This window comes from Lucilia sericata, unplaced genomic scaffold (assembly GCF_015586225.1).
Source record: "Lucilia sericata isolate MDLA Ls3-8-SP2 unplaced genomic scaffold, ASM1558622v1 Contig000094F_arrow, whole genome shotgun sequence".
In the NCBI taxonomy this organism is placed as follows: Eukaryota; Metazoa; Arthropoda; class Insecta; order Diptera; family Calliphoridae; genus Lucilia; species Lucilia sericata.
Window position 1 is genome coordinate 196918 of NW_023994126.1, and position 16528 is coordinate 213445.

At 28.5% G+C, this 16528-nt stretch overlaps 1 protein-coding gene across 9 annotated transcripts in view; it reads left to right on the forward strand.

Annotated features, from left to right (window-relative positions):
- The window catches only part of LOC119599870 (tubulin polyglutamylase TTLL5), a 214203-nt gene that overhangs the window by 2112 nt on the left and 195563 nt on the right, over nucleotides 1–16528 (forward strand). For 2 of the 9 annotated variants that reach the window (XM_037949788.1, XM_037949790.1), the window contains exon 1: nucleotides 4459–4636. The exons of 4 other annotated variants lie outside the window; for them this stretch is intronic. The gene's annotated coding sequence lies outside the window, so the exon portion shown is untranslated. Of the gene's footprint in view, nucleotides 1–4431; nucleotides 4637–16528 lie in introns of those variants that run through there. 3 more of the 9 variants (XM_037949785.1, XM_037949784.1, XM_037949782.1) reach the window with 3 other exon arrangements.

The following is a 16528-nucleotide window of genomic DNA, read 5'->3' on the forward strand; positions in this document are numbered from 1 at the left end:
AGTACTCTTATAACAACTTATACATAAACAGATACATACGTAAATACCTTAATTAGAGTTTTGTCGATTTATTAGCACATATTGAATCGTACACTATCAACTGTTTTTTACACACACAGAAAGAAAATAATGTGAAAACCATTATTGGACGCACAATAAAGTAACCGATTGTTTAGAACTCAAAAACAAATTAAAAACATACTTAAAATTTCTTTTCAACAAAATTCAAAAAATGTCTAAAAAAAATTTACTTTTACAACGTTGACAGTAAAATGTGCAGAAAATGTCCAACAATCATGTGAACTTGCAAATTTTTCTTTTGCAACGTTGTCAGAAAAAACACTATTGACAATATTGCAAGATAAAATTTGTAATAACACCGTTGTTAGGCATTTTCTGCACATTTTACTGCCAACGTTGTAAGATTTAACAACCGTGTATATATAGCTTAATACTTAGATTACTTTGAATATTTTGGACGCGAAGAATATGTCAGATTATATGCTTTGCTTTATATATAGCTTAAATTTATACTTTTGCTGTCAAATTGTACAAATGCAGGAACATTTTTACACGTACATATTTCTAAAAACTTTGAATTTTATATGTTACTTGCAATGCTTAATCTACTAAGATTTTCATAAGCATCCAGAATATATGGCTTTGTTAGGACTCAGATAAATATTTCTTGGTGTTACAATATAAATTGTGTTTTTTTGTATTACATATTTTAAAAATTTAAAAAAAGCAAATAGGAAAGTATAGTCAAACATGGCCGACTATATGATACCCTACACCATGGGTATACTTTAAAAATTATTTATTTTTCATAAAAAATTTGTTGAATTTTACCTTAATTAATACAGGCGAATTCATATAAGGTGGTGTTATTCAATCAGCTGATAATTTTTTTCTTAATTCGCCTGGTTTACGTAGCTGTCAAAGTTTGTTATTGTTTACATTTTTATATTTAAAAATGTCCGTTAAACGGAGAAAAACTTCGTTAATATTTTGAATAATATATGTGAAAAATCTAAAACACCAAGCATCTCGTAAACAAATATCATTTTATTTAAATAATGGCATAATTGGTATGTATACAAATATGTTATTTAGGAAAAATATTTTTTCTATTAAATGTTAACATATTAAACAATATTGTTTTATATTTTATATTAACATTGTGTAGATAACGTGATTAAACAATATGGTTTTATATATACACTATGTAGATAAAGTGATTAACTAAAAAAAAAAACTCTTCAGGAACGCTTTATATAACAAAACCCATATGAGGTATTTACCCGGCCGGCGTCTGCTACATTATGGCCAAATATTGAAAATTACTCCGCCGGAGTAGAATTATCCATTCGCAACAAAGATTCATTCATTCGTTATATATATTTTTTCGTGAATATGTACTTTTTTATGTTTATTTTTCACAAAAATTAAGTTTTACTTAACTTTAGGCACTCACTTAAATTTTGCAAATTAATCTGCCGGAATAGAATTTTTCGTTTGAAACAAACATTATTCAATTCAGAATATATTTTCTTCACAAATTTTAATATCTTTATCTTTATTTTTAATAAAATATAAAAATTTTACAAACATTTTTCATGAAATGAATTCGCCGTACTTATGGTTTTTGACATCTACGTAAACCAAATGCAAAAACAAAATACATGTAAAATGTTGTTGTTGCAGAACTGCCACCACCTTATCTGAATTCGTGGCAACACTTTTTAATTTGCATAAGAATTTAAAATAGTGGTAACTCCGTTCAAATTGGTGAAATTATTTTCTGAAATACATGTACGATACCAATCTTTATCAGCGGCTACGTTTAAACCGGCTTAGCTTTTGAGTAGGGTTCTATAAATCGACTTTCGAATAATCGAACAATCGACTTTTTGTCGAAAAAAGTCGAAGTCGACTATTTTGTTCCAAAAAAATCGATAACTCGACTATCGTCTGTGAAAAAAGTCGAAAAGTCGACTTTGTGAATAAAAGTCGAAAAAAGTCGAAAAGTCTGAAAGTCGAAAAGTCGAAAAAAGTCGATAAGTCGAAAAAAGTCGAATAAAGTCGAAAAGACGTAAAAAGTCGGAAAGTCGGAAAAAGTCGAAAAAAGTCGGAAAAAGTCGAAAAGTCGAAAATTGTAGAAACAAGTCAAAAATAGTCAAACATTTTAAAAAAGTGGAAAAAAAGTCAAAAACTCTAAAATAGTCTGAAAAACTTGAAAAAAGTCAAAAAATAGTCGGAAAAAAGTAGAAAGAAGTCGAAAATAGTCAAAAAGTCGGAAAAAGTCGAAAAAAGTCAAAAAGTCGAAAAAAGTCGAAAAGTCGAAAAAAGTCGAAAAGTCGGAAAAAGTCGAAAAGTCGACTATTTATAAAATACTTATAGTCTAAAAGTCTAAAAGTCGACTTTTATTTAAATGAAAAAAGTCGAAAAGTCGAAAAATCGACTTTTCATAAAATGCAAAAAGTCGAAAAGTCGACTTTTAACTAAATGAAAAAAGTCGAAAAGTCGACTTTTCGTTTCAACTATAGAACCCTACTTTTGAGCCGAAAGAAGTCTGCTGCGGCGCGGCTTGCAAAATATTACCGGCGTCCAGCCGCCGTGGATTTGAGCCGTCTCGGCTTGTATCTCTGACAGAGATTTTTCAATATAATAAACGCATATAAGGTCAATTTCTGAAGAAAAAGTTAAATTGAGCCGTCAATTTAGCTGCCGCCGATTATTTTGCATCGACTTGTATATATGGTCTGGCCTACTATCCAATAGTACTGGTGCAAATTTCATCCAAATCGATTTTTTGAGTTGGGTCACTTGACACGAGATCGTGATTCTATTAAATTGGTATTAGTGTACATAAAGCGGTACCTCTGTCATCAAGAACCTATATATTTGTTGTCAAAAACTAAAGTTCTACATATCTATAAAAATTTACTTAAATACGATAAAAGAAAAATTAATGTTAATAAATAAATTTCAAAGGAAGCATTTTTTGGTGCATATTTCCCACATTTTTAGTACATATTTTCCCATTTTAAAGTGCATGAAAATCCTTGCCTTGGTCATTACTAAATCTTGTAAAAAATATTTATAAAAATAAAAAGTTTAATTTCTTTTAATGATGACGAACCTATTAAAATTAACCAAAAAATATTGTTCAAAAACGTAGTATGTTAAAAAAAAATATTAAAAATCAGCTATTAGGTATTGCGCCTATTTTTGCCTTACTAGTGATAACTAAGATGTCATGTTAATACTTAACATTTTTATATTACTAATTAGTCCATTATTTTTTGTAAAAATATTAGTTTGAATGTAAACAAAACAGTGATCCTATTTAAGTAAGCGGGAGTATATTTCAATTTAAATTGAAGTTCAGTACAAATTGAAGTTCAATACAAATTGAAGTTCTTCTTTTTTATAAGAACTTTATTATTTTGAATATAAGTTGTGTTTTGTTGCTATCAATGAGTGTTAACGCTTAAAGTTAAGGCCCAAATAGACTACACAAGCGGCTTATCAAACATTTTTTTTTCATTCGCACACACATTACACAAACATTGCTCGTACAAACACCGATTTTTTCACGTTTTTTGTGGACTTTTAAAGATACAGATGTCAATTTTTCTTAGAAACGCTTAAAGTTAAGGCCCAAATGGACTACACAAGCGGCTTATCAAACATTTTTTTTTCATTCGCACACACATTACACAAACATTGCTCGTACAAACACCGATTTTTTCACGTTTTTTGTGGACTTTTAAAGATACAGATGTCAATTTTTCTTAGAAATGTAAATTTTTCGAACAATTTTTTATTATTGAATATAAACCATACAAATGGCTTGACAAAAATTCAATATGTTTGTGTAAAATTCAAATTTTTTTAATTTTTGTATAAACAAACAGCAAGCGTTTGTACAAACACGAAACACCCTCATACACTACACAACAGGCTTGCACAAACGTAAAATATTGGTATGTTTGTCAAGCCGCTTGTGTAGTCTATTTGGACCTTTAGCAACAAAACGAACATTGCCTGACTTGGCATCACTCCACAGAAGAAATCTGCTAAATCTTGAAATTATTTACAATTTCTTGAAAAGGTTTTTTTATTTGGTAATTTTCTTTGATTTAAATTTCATTTTAAAATATATTATTGTTTGATGGGTAGCACTTTTATCGACGTTAAAATTAACTTGTATAATTTTACACGTTAACTCCTAACGTTTATACATTTTAAATTTATATGAAATTGCCTTTGAACATTAGCAACAAAACACAACTATTACATAAATTTATTTGAAATTAATTTTTTAGTATGTTTTATTTTCTTTAATGTTTAAAATATTTTCTAAACTTCTATGAAAATATTTTGTTAAAAACCAAATAAAAAAAGTTTTCCGATGCTTGAATAAAATATATGTCTTAACACTTTCCATCTCTGAACTACACAGTTGTGTATTTTTCGAATGAACTTGGCAGCACTTTAAAACGAATCGATTTTTCCACACGCATTTTCTTATTTGCTTATTTTATTAGGAAAACAAAATAATTACATATTAAATTATTAATTTATATGTTAATAATGTTTCGTGAAAAGGTTTATTTCAATTCTGAAGGTACGTAAATATTGTTTTTTTTCATAAAACCGATGTTTTTCTCTTGAATTCATTTCTTTTGGGAAATGAGCTGTATGTACGAAAATTTGCTATTCAAGGAATTTAAATTAATAATGTATGTAATGTTTATTTGCATATTATAATACTTATGCTATAAAAACAAAGTTTTGATTTCAATATTTAAACATTTTGTGATTACTATCAATGTAATTTGAAGCTTTAATGCGTATTTTTTATATACTATGTAAATGCGTATGCACATTAGGGTTCGCCGTTCGTATTTAGAAAATATGTTATAGATGGCTCACAGAAAGTTAAAGCTTGGTTCATTCATTCTATGTCTTAGATTTTGAGAAATGATATTTTAAAATGAAATGTTTGCCCTGGGGTCAAATTTGGTGAGCTCAAAGGAGTAGTGTAAGTAACGACAGTACTTGTACAGCACATATAAATATACAATTCTGAATCTTAAAATGTATAAAAGCTGATGCCTATGTACAATATTGTATAGCAGACAATAGTTTCGGGAAATTTTGAACCTAATATTATAAAAATGGAAATAATATACAATAAATTTTGTTAGCAAGAGAATAGCTTTCCCAAAAATATATCTTGGAACATTTAACTACAAATCATGATAACAAAACATATTTTTAGAAGCGCCAAGTGGTCTATTAAATGCTAATATCACATGTTGGTTTTTTCTCTGAAAAAAAAGAGAAAAACAAATCACAAATATTGCAAAAAAAATCGGTGCATTAGTTTTTGAATACTGTCTAGACAATATAACACGCAAAAATATTAAATTATGTTTCTTTTCAAAGTATTATAAATTCGAATGTTTATGTGAGACACTATATACACTAGGGATAACCAAAATTAGGCCCTATGACTACGTGGTAGCCAGTAGTCTTCTAATAATGAAAACTTTCCCCGGCAAATCGATTTTCTGAAACCTTCCACTTTACAATTTATGTTTATAGTATATATACAGTTAGTCAAGTAATTATTTTTAATAAGAAAATGTTTAACATTTTATTAAATCAAAACGTAATTGTGAAAACAAATTAGTTGCTTTCATAAATATTTTAATTGCATATATATTTAGGATATGTTTTGAATTCTAATTGATGAAAAAAAATGCATAATTGATGGAATTGAATCCGAAATATAAAGAATTTTTTATAGAAATTACCTTTTGGTAGTGCCAAACAATTATTTTCAAAATTCTTCTTAGTATCTGGAAACAGTTAAAATTCCAATTCCAATTATTGAGAATAAAGTTTTTTGGTTAAACATTGGTTTTGTTACGTTAAATCCAAATAAAATATTCCAGGTAACCGAATAAACAAAATAATATTCGATTAATATAAAATTATTTCCAGAAAAGATGCGCGATATAATTCTATAAAATTTGGTGCATGTAAATCAAATCATACTTTGAGAAAAAATATGATAATGATAGAAAAGAAAAAATATACATAATTCCTAGTTTGCATGAACAGAATTAGTATCAAAATCGTGGTAATAATCTTCATATCGGAAAAAATTGTTGAACAACATAATAGTGTCTGCGATGTAATCGTGTTAGATGGTCACTGTGTTTCTAAAATTTATATTTTCCAAACGCCCGTTTTGTGTCTATAGATAGAAGAAACCCAACGCAGATAGATCTAGAAACTCTGTTAGGTTTGCCTGAGTAGAATAAAGTAGTACCATCGGTTCGAAATCATCCCGTTATCAGACCCCCTTGTCTCGCATAAGCCCAGAAAAAGAAGGAACTCACGACATATTTGAGCCAATCTCGATGGCTCTAGAAACGATCTTATATTCGATGTTGCAAATCGTGTTCAGAAAAGATTTCATATTCAATGTACCAAATCGTGTCCTTGTTTTCGGTTAAATTTAAGATTTATTGGGGTTTAGCCAGTCGCATCTGATTTTAGTACGGGGACTGGCGGTTAATATTATTACTAATAATAATGCTGGCAGGGCCGATTACCAGAGAATATCGTGGATATAAAAATGACGATACATGGAAAAGATATTGCAGACTCCGAAATAAGGTAAAATCAGTTATAAGAAGACGTAGAAAGGAACTCGATAAAACTAGATTTCTTAATATTGACCCTAAGAAATTCTGGAAATTATTGAAAGAGGATGGTGTAATTAAGATTGCTTTAGGATGGGATACATATAAACCCGACAGTCTTAATGAATATTTTATTTCTGCTCAAAGACAATCATTGTATTCCAATCCAGTATTTTCTGAAGAATTTTCTGCGAACAAATTTTCTTTCATTACTATAGACTTTAACGATTTATACAAAGCAATATTTTCCATTAAATCGAACTCTATTGGTGTTGATGGTATACCCATTGCTTTCATTAAGATTATATATCCCCTTATAGAACCCCATTTACTTCACATTTTCAATATGATACTCACAACATGTAATTTACCTAATTTATGGAAAGTAGCTAGAATTGTGCCAATTTGTAAAAATAATGTTAAGCAAGATATTGAAAACTATCGACCTATTTCAATTTTGCCGTGTTTGTCTAAAGCTTTTGAGAAGATACTTAAATATCAAATTACAGGTTATATGTAAGATTCGAATTTAATTAGCGAGTGTCATTCTGGTTTTAGACATGGTTACAGAACAATTACTCTTCTGACATATGTAACTGATGCTATTAGACATGGTTTCAATAATCGTGAATGCTAGGTATTAGTATCATTAAATTTATCAAAAGCTTTTGATACTATTGACCACAATCTTTTAATTCGGAAATTACAAAATTCATTTTCATTTTCTTCAACAGCTTGTAAACTTGTATACTCATTCTTATCGGAACGGGTCCAATACGTGGACTGCAATAAAAATTAGAGCAATATTAAAAATGTTATAAGTGGAGTTCCACAGGGTTCCATTCTTAGTCCCACCCTATTCATGGCATTTCTTAATGATTTTATCTAAACTTTAACTGTTCCAGAATCACAAAATTTTATTTATGTTGATGATGTTTATATTCTGTTCAAACATGATAAGTATTTTAATGACGTACTACAGTCGAATATAAATTTTAATATGAATAGGGCTGAAGCATGGTTTAATATTAACAATGTGAAAGTTAATATAAATAAATCTAGGGCAATGGTGTTTAATAATTTCAATGATTGTGTGGATATAAAAATGGGAGGCGACTCTATTATAGCGGTGGACAGCATGAAATGTTTGGGTGTCACTTTAGATAAATATTTACGATTCGATAAGCATATAAATACAATATTTGCGAAAATTACTTTCATGATGAAGAGGTTATATAATATTGGTAGATATTTGCCTACTAATGTTAGAGTTATATTAGGACACACTATTTTAATGCTAAACATCTTGTATTGTTTAGAAGTTATTGAAGGATGTTCGATAGGCGGACACTTAAAATTGAGAAGAGTAACTCGCCGAATAATAAGATATTTTTGTTTATAAATTACATGTTCACGATCATTTTATGAAAATAGATTTCTCGGTTGCAGTTTTCCTGATTGTGCAAAATAAGATCGTTAACATTGTTTTATAAGATTATCAAATATAGAAAACCACTGAATTTATATAAATTATTTAACTTTTCTCACAGTTCCAGAAATACACAAAATAATTCTACCAAGAATAACATGTTCTTCTTACGAAAAATCCTTTTTGGTTAGAACTGGAAGAATTTGGAACAAACTTCCATCTAGACTCAAGATATTTTCATACTCTATATCTAAATTTAAAAAGATCATCCTAAATCGCCTAATTGAAGTCTCTGGTGTATAAGTTCAAGGAACTTTCTATTCCATTTCATTATGAATTCTTTCCCTGTACTTTCTCAATTATTCTAATCTTTCCATACTATCTTTAATCTCTTTGTTCCCATCTTTCTAGAATTTCTATAATTAAAATTAATAGTAATTATTAATTGTTAGTCTAAACAATCATATATTGCCAATCTAATAGGCTCGATTGTAAAAATGAATCTTAAATAAATAAATAAATAAAATAATAAATCTTACAAGCGTGATGTGGTTATTTAGAGGCGCCAGTTGCTCGCCACATCATTCTAAGAATCATCGGTAACTCGGATATTTGGTGGGTTCTTTTAAAAGAACCTCCAACACCCACCCTTAAAACTCGCACCTGCTCAGTATATCTACTGAACGTTCCTCTATCCGCCACCTATGGACATGTACAGCAATTCAGCTCCCCGATACAGTTAAGCGAACTGCTGGTAAAGATGTTCATTGATACTTATCCGCCGGACCAAAGCGGTTTGTACACATCTCACCCTTAAAGCCGCTAATATACTGTCCGCGACTGCTTATCTTATTCGCAGCAGCTCAGTATATCTACTGAGCGTTCCTCTATCCGCAACCTATGGACATGTCCGGTAGCAATTCAGCTGATGCTCCCCGATACAGTTAAGCATCAATGAACTGCTGGTAAAGATGTTCATTGATACTTACCCGCCGGTCCAATGCGATGGGTACATATCGTCATATGCTAAAAATTTTATCTCATATGAGAATCGAAGGTGTTATATGAAAACGATTGTGAAATATTGACCAGAATAATGGACTCCCAGCAAAAAAAGTGTGGAAAAAGATGTAGAATTTTCATCACAACTAGTAACCCGAAGTGCTTCAAATTCGGGTGTAAAACCTATGAATTTTACATTAGCGTGTCATTGGAAGGATGTTGTTCATTTTTGGCAACTTTGAACTACATCTAATCTTATTTTTAGAAGCAGTAAAAATCCGATATTTGGATGTCAAAAATAAAACACATTCTCTTAATGACACGCTTATGTAAATTTCACTACTCTTTCACCAAATCTTGATGTACTTCAAATATGTTATTTGTAATGACTTTTCCACATCTCTTTCCTCACTTTTAACCGGGGTTTCATTTGTAAGGAAATATTTGGTTTATAAAAGTGAAAAATATGTAATCGCATTTTAAGATGTGATTAAGATGTAGTTTGCAAAGTATGACATCAATTATTTTTTGCTGGGCTTTTAAGTAATTTTTTTAAAAAATTCCTTGTATGGAGGTTAGGGTCAAATCATACCATACCACATGAGCAGTTGAATTACTTAATTCGGCCTCTGAATGACAACAGAAAATTAACCCGTTTCTATGACACATTCGTAATTCGTTTTGACAGTTCATCGCCATGTTGTTTTTTTTTTTTTTTTTATCCAAATATTTGTGTGTGTATGATACAAAAATACGTTTGTTACATTATTTTGACAAATTAAGTTATATACAACTAATTTAAGTAAATGTAAAGTTTTCAAGTTTTAAGGGGCGTGATATCAAATCTAAGGACTATCTAGACAATATAACAAATTAATTTATTTATTTTAAACACAAAATATATTATTAAATTTGGTTTTTTTCATAGTTTACCTAAATTCGAATACTTATGAGAGACACTGTATATATTTTTTTTATTTCATTTGTAATTTGTAAGCCTTATTGGTCAATTAATAAATTACAGTAATCCACACTATTACTAGTTATATAAAAGTTATATCAATAAAAAATTAATAAAAAATATATAAAAATAATTAAATGTAGTATATAGTTATAATGTTATACTTTGGTTATAATCATTTAGCATTCCCAAAAAAAAATTCCGAATTAATAAATTTGATGTGAAATACTATATTGAATAAGTTTTCTCTTGTAAGGATGATAAGAACCATTAAAGTGTCTTAAAACTTCTGGCAAAGAATTAAAATAATGTATAACTCTAAGTTGATACGATCGCTCCATCGAGGAAGAATTACAAGGAACAATTAATAAATTAGATCTAGAAGATAAATCTAAAAAAATTCAATATAATAGTTGGATAACCATTACGAAATATAGTATAAAAATGCAAAAATAATCTTATAGCTACAAAATTGAAAAAAGACGTCCCTAAAAACCGTTCTATATAAAGGGATACACTAGAATGCAGACGCAAAGAATATAGATATCGTACCACCCGTTTAAATAGTATGTGAAGCCTATCCATATTGTACGCAAATATACCTGTATATACTTCAATACAGTACAAAAATAATGGCATTAACATGCTATGAACAATTCTATATTTAACATGTAATGGCAAATATAAGTTAACCCTATACAATCCTTTTTGGCGAAAAGTTGACAGTACATATGAGGTGTGAGATTTGCCGTTCAAAATTCAATCGATTGTCAATTATTACACCTAAAATTTTAATTTCATCAACAAACTCAACTGCAACATTATTCATTGTTAATGTTAAACCTTGTATAACATTCCGCGTAGGTGAAAATAGCATGGCTTTAGTCTTAAGAACATTCATAGTGAACATATTATTTGACATCCATTCGGAGATACATTGTGCTCCGTAATCCACAATGGATTGAAAAACCGCAACCTTCTGTTGTTTACCACAAAAAAAGACCTGAATATCGTCAGCATATACAAATGCAAAGCATTTGCCAATATTTAAATGTCCAAATAAATCATTAAGGAACATTGTGAACAATAAGGGTCCAATTACCGATCCCTGTGGAACACCACTTTTAACGGGCAGTATTCCAGAGGATTCAGTATTAGAAGAGACAAATTGTCCACGACTCGAAAGATATGAACCTATTAAAAAGGCTGCAGATTTTGAAAATGAAAAAAATTCAATCAACTTTTTCAGTAGTAGATTATGACTTAATTTATCAAATGCTTTTGTAAAATCAAGAGATATAAGTATACAAACATTACCATAACCTAAATTAGTTCTTAGAGTGTCAGTTAGTGCAACAAGTAAGGATGATGTACTATGTCCACTTCTAAAACCATATTGTGAGTTACTTAATAAAGAATTTTGATCCAAATAATCAGTAATTTGAGACTTAATAATCCTTTCAACAACCTTAGGCAATATCGGCAGTACCGAAATGGGTCTTAAATTATCAATATCATTGGAATCACCTTGTTTACGTATAGTAACGATACGTGCGATTTTCCAGCAATTAGGAAAACTCGAGGTGGTTAGAATAGTGTTCACCAAAAGCAAAAAGTGTTTACCATAATAAGGAAATACTAGCTTTAAGAACTTTAAGCAATATCCATCTCCACCAGTAGCATTCGGTTTAATTGCATAATTAACAACACGCCTCTAAAGGAAAAACCACTATTATTTATTTGCATTTTTTTGTAATTTTATTTTTTATTTGTTTCCAACCAATGGAAACAAACAGCTGATTATGATAAATATTCGATAAAAATCAGAGATGACACTCATTCATTCGTAATTCGTTCGTATGTAATTGAAACTGAATTACGTACAGCTTGTGTAATTCGCAGTGAAATTTTGTATGGCCAATCATGTCATTCAGTTTGTAATTGGGGGTTGAATGATAAATGAGAGCGTGAATGACGAATAATTGCATCATGAGAATGGGGTATAAAGCGATATTCGGTTTTTACTGGAAATGCCCATATGCCTAATTAATGTATGTATAATGTTCAAGCACAAATTTTTTTCTTTTATTTATTTACATCAATACATAGTAAGCTTTCTCGGTCAATAATACGTGTATCATTAGATATATGTATATTCATGTCATTAAATGTATAATATAATTATATACTATATAAAAATGTAATTACAAATTAAAAATAAAATTCTATTTGCATATAAATGGCTTTTGTCCGTGAATACTAAGCATTGCCATATTGAAATTCTCTAAATCCATTTTTTAGTATTTAATAAATTCGAATTGGTTTTTCTTTGACCTTATATTAGATTACACAGTTGTTCAATTCACAATCAAGTTGTATATTGTACCTAAAAAAAACAATCAAAAGAAACATACATACAGTGTCTCTCATAATTATTCGAATTTGGGTAAACTATAAAAAGAAACCAAAATTAATAATATATTTTGTGTGCAAAATAAATAAATTAATTTGTTATATTGTCTAGATAGTCCTTATGTTTGATATCACGCTTTTCAAAACTTGAAAAATTTGCATTGATTTAAATTAATTGTGGTTTTTTAAAAAAAGTCCATGAAATTGCCTCACAAAAGTATACGAATTTTTCCTGTATTTCATATTTGATCATATTATACGCAACACAAATTTTAGAATCAAATGGTTTTTATGCGTAATATTGTTTTAAGGGGTTACTATCCACGGAAAAGATATATTTTTGGCCCATTTGGTCCACAATTTTGTGGAATTTGTACCCTCTTTTCATGTAATATCATTAAAATGGCGATTTTTTTCCATAATTGTAAATTTTTCTCCTTTTTTCCAGAGATAAAACAAAAATTTGATATTGGGACTTAAAAGACCCCTTGGGGTATCTAAAAATAATATTTTTTGTTACAATAAAATGTATTTGAACGTTCCAAGATAAATTATTCGGATCATTCTTCTGTCGCTAATTCAATATATTGGAACTTAAGTCCATTTTTATAATACTAGGATCAACTATTTTCGGGGAAAGTTTTCTGGTATATATTCTTTTAGATATCAGCTTTTATACATTTTAAGTTTTCAATGTTTTGTGGAAGTGTACAACTCCAAAACATGCCTCGAAGAAGCACCATTCAAAATAGTAAAATCATTATTTTTATATACCAATAGCCTCCATGCTGCATGGCACGATATCATTATGATCAACTCAAAAATGTTGATATGTGTTTAAATATTATTTACTATGATCAAATTAAAACCAAAATTTAGGACTTACAGTGTTATTGTAACGGGCAACATAAGCGTGAAAGTTACGAGTAGTAAAAACTGAAATCTACTATATAGGATGACGTTATGTTAAGGCATGTTTTGGGGTTGTATAACCGCTATAATATATTGAAAATTTAAAAAACATTAGTGCCAATATGTGCATGAATATACACTAGACAACTTTGTCGGAAAATATCGTCCCTAGAGGTACGAAAAGGGACTTATGATCCAGATAATTCAATTAGAAACTGAAAAACGATACCAAAAATACATCTTGGAACGTTTAAGTACAGATCCTTATAACAAAAAATATTATTTTTAGATACCCTATGGGTTCTATTAAATTCCAATATTAAATTTTGGTTTTATCTCTGGAAAAAGGGTGAAAACATTAGAAATATAGCCAAAAATCGCCATTTTAATGATATTACATGAAAAGAGGGTACAAATCCCCCAAAATTGTGGACCAAATGGGTCAAAAATATATCCATGCGGTTGATAGTAACCCCTTAAAACAATATTAAGCATAAAACCATGCGATTCTAAAATTTGTGTATCGTATAATATGATCAAATATGAAATACAGGAAAAATTCGCATACTTTTGTAAAGTAGTTTCATGGACTTTTTTTAAAAAAAGAACAACTAATTTAAGTAAATGTAAAGTTTTCAAGTTTTAAGGGGCGTGATATCAAAACTATGGGCTATCTAGACAATATAACAAATGAATTTATTTTCCACACAAAATATATTATTAAATTTGGTTTCTTTTCATAGTTTACCTAAATTCGAATACTTATGAGAGACACTGCACATACATAACAATGTCGAACGATAAAAAATCAAATACTTAATATTAAATTAATTAAACAAGCGAAATAAATCAAATTAATATTTTTGAATTTTCAATTCTTTTATTTTCTTTATTACACATTTTATAAATAAACTTTTTTTAATAAAATTTTATTTTTTGTTTTGGTGAGACCTGGTTCACACTGGAAAACTTTTGTTGTATATACCCTTATATTATAACTTAAACCATATAGTAGGGATATAGGCGAAACTGAAGGGGTTGTCAAACAAAATTTGTTATTCTCTTCACACAGACGAGTTCTGAGAGAATGAAACACACTTGAGAGAACTAAACGCACTCAAAAAACTTAAAATTATCTTCGCGAAATTGCGAAAATATTAGCACTTAATAGTTTTTCTTATCAAATAAACTTAATATTTATTATTTTTTTGCGACACTTTTATTGTGTTTAAAATCCCGAAAATAATTTATATTTTACAAACGAAAAAAAAATATTTTTTATTCTTTGACATTTCATTTTAATTAAAACTCAAAAAAGAAAAGTTGTAAATTTTAGTATTGAAAATGAAAAAAGTATTTCACATACTTTTTTTCTTTTTCGATTAGTGCAGAAAAAAATAACAAAAGACATGTTTTAAGATGAAATATCTTCTGAAAAAAATTAATTAACTATTATTTTCATTCACTAGTATATAAAATCCCAGTAATAACATACAAAAAATAACGTATCAGAAATACATTAATTATTCAGTACCTTTTGAACAACTGTGCCTTTTTTTGTGCTTCTACTAATACATTCTCACCAGTTAGGTTTATGACAGGAGACTTAGGTCTTTGACAATCTCTTTCGCCAATATGCTACTATATGACTTAAACGTTCGTTCTGTTAACGTTCTTAACATGAATTGTTTTAATTTTTGTATTCTATAAACCTTAAAAAAACTTAAAAAAATTGTGCATCTGGTAAATTTGAATTGATTATCAAATTCAAACCAATTTTAAAACTGTTATTATTATATACCAAAGAATATAAAGAAATTGGGGCTTGTCAGTTGGTACGTAAAGGAGTTGTCATTCGGTACCTAACTCTAAGTATGTATTGGTAGAATTTTTGTATTAGTATTGGAGCTCCAACCACTTTCACCACAATTTCCAAACATACATACTTGCATAAAATTGTACATAAAAATTTTAGGGAAAATAAATAACATTTAAATTTCTACATTCGCAGATTTTTTAATTTATTATGCCCACATCTAATCAGTAAAAATTTAATAAATATATTTTTCGGACTTAAAATCTCTTTTTTTGCAAAAAAATAAGTTTATTTTAAATAATTTTTTCATTTTCAATACCAAAATATACAACTTTGTTTTGTCAAAAATTAATTGTCAAAAAAATTAAAAAAATATTTTTTTAGTTTGTGAAAAATAAAAATATTTCGGATTGTTAAATGCGATAAAATTGTGTAAAAAATTAAAAAATAGTTATGTGTTTGTGAAAAAACGTCGTTCAAGTCCTATTATCCCGGTATTTTCGCGAAAAAGTTTTGAAGTATTGTGAGAGAATTGATTTCTCACAAGTGTGTTGAATTTACACAGAACTCGTCTGTGAAGAGAAGGAAATGTTATTGTTGTAAAACAATGTCATAGTCCAACTTCTTATTATTCTTTGTTATATACCCTTATTCTATAATTTTTCGTTCGTTTCTGTAAATGTACAGAAACAAAAGCGTTAACATTAATATTTTGTATTCTATAATAATAACAGTTTTAAAATTGGTTTGTGAATTTGATAATCAATTCAAATTTACCAGATGCACATTTTTTTTAAGTTTAGAGCAATTAAAAAAATTATTTGTTCGAAATTTACTGCCTGTTTTTCTAAAACAATTTAGTTCTCACACGAACATTTCATTTTATTACGATCAAGTTTAAAATTAGGTTTTTATAAAACATTTGAAAGTTTTCGTTTAAAAATGTCTAAAATGAAATGAGCTTTTTCTATCGTAACAGAACATTATTGCCTACGTATTTCATTTCTGAATTTTTAAATATTTTTTCATAGTAATAAGGTGTTTGGTGTTAACCCTAAAAAATAAACAAAAATAAAATAATTTTAGAAAAAAATTGAAATTATGAAAAAATGTTTTTTTAAAAACAACATGAAAATTGTATGCAATGTCTCAAGAAATTTAAAGGTTTGTATTGCGAATTACATTCTGGTTCAAATGGCCACATATTATTACGTATTTTGGTAAAATTTTCGTTGTTTTTTGGGCAAACGAAAGGCCTTTGCCTATCG